General features: G+C 51.5%; 1 non-coding gene across 1 annotated transcript; it reads left to right on the plus strand.

Annotated features, from left to right (window-relative positions):
* The first annotated feature begins 382 nt into the window (after nucleotides 1-382).
* On the plus strand, nucleotides 383-455 carry TRNAI-UAU. Its single transcript has one exon. It is a non-coding gene; the product is annotated as a tRNA-Ile (tRNA).
* The last annotated feature ends 616 nt before the right edge of the window (nucleotides 456-1,071 follow it).

Here is a 1,071-nt window from a genome sequence, read left to right on the forward strand (position 1 = left end):
TGGGTATCTCATTAGCCTACGGGCCTTCTTATACTCCTGTTCCTGGTGGCGATTGGGCTGAGTCCTGGGAAATGCAGGGGGAGAGAAGGGAGTGGAGCAAGTGGGAGAATGCGGCCTCCCTTCAAACAGGCCGGGTGTGTCTTCGGAATCGGGGCCCCTGACTTCCTGAACCCCTTCTCTTCCTACTGCTCCCCTCCCAGCCTCTCCGGTTGCTGGAAGCCTCCACCTCTGAGATCTCACTGGGTGCTGACTCTCCGGGGTGCTCCATGCATCAAACTTGGCTGAGTCAGCTGCAGTGCAGCAAAGCAATTTGGGAAAATTCATACTAGTGTGTGCATGACTTAGAAAGGTTCTCTTGTTAAAAGAAGATGCTACCGGACATGGTTCCATAGTGTAGTGGTTAGCACGTCTGCTTTATACGCAGAAGGTCCTGGGTTCACGCCCCAGCGGAGCCATGGTCCATGGTCTACAAGCCCGATGTCTGATCTCAGAAGCTAAGCACAGTCAGGCCTGGTTAGTACTTGGACGGGAGACCACCTAGGAAGACCAGGTGCTGTAGGCATAAATAATGATTAAAAAAAAAAAAAAGAAGAAGACGCTACCCACACAATGGATTCTCTACTTTATGGGGTTTATTCAGTGGACAAAATGGAGTGAAATTTTTGATTCAGGAATTGCGGGGGAGGGAGGTCACCAGTAGGTAGCGCCCCCTATCTGTGGGTCTTGTTCTGAAATCGTATGCCCTGGACCATACTTGGTTTTTCCAGCATCAGGAGCCATAGATTTTATAAAAGCTCCAAATTCCCCCTAGTACCTCTGGGCGAGCATGGAGGGGTGGGCAGTGCGGATCAAGTTCAGGACCAGCGGTGGTCAGTACGAAGCACATTTGTATTTCGAAACCACCCGTTAAGACATCTTCATGCCCCAAATGTGGGTGCTTGATCCATATTTCCCACTTCCACGTCTTTCGGGGCCTGCTTCCTCTCCTTCCCTCCTCCTCGACCCTGTCTCCTTTGATCTACGCCCTCTCCTCCCAGCTGATCTCAGCACTTACGTGGAGGAGTCCATCCA

This window comes from Pteropus alecto, unplaced genomic scaffold (genome assembly GCF_000325575.1).
Source record: "Pteropus alecto unplaced genomic scaffold, ASM32557v1 scaffold43, whole genome shotgun sequence".
In the NCBI taxonomy this organism is placed as follows: Eukaryota; Metazoa; Chordata; class Mammalia; order Chiroptera; family Pteropodidae; genus Pteropus; species Pteropus alecto.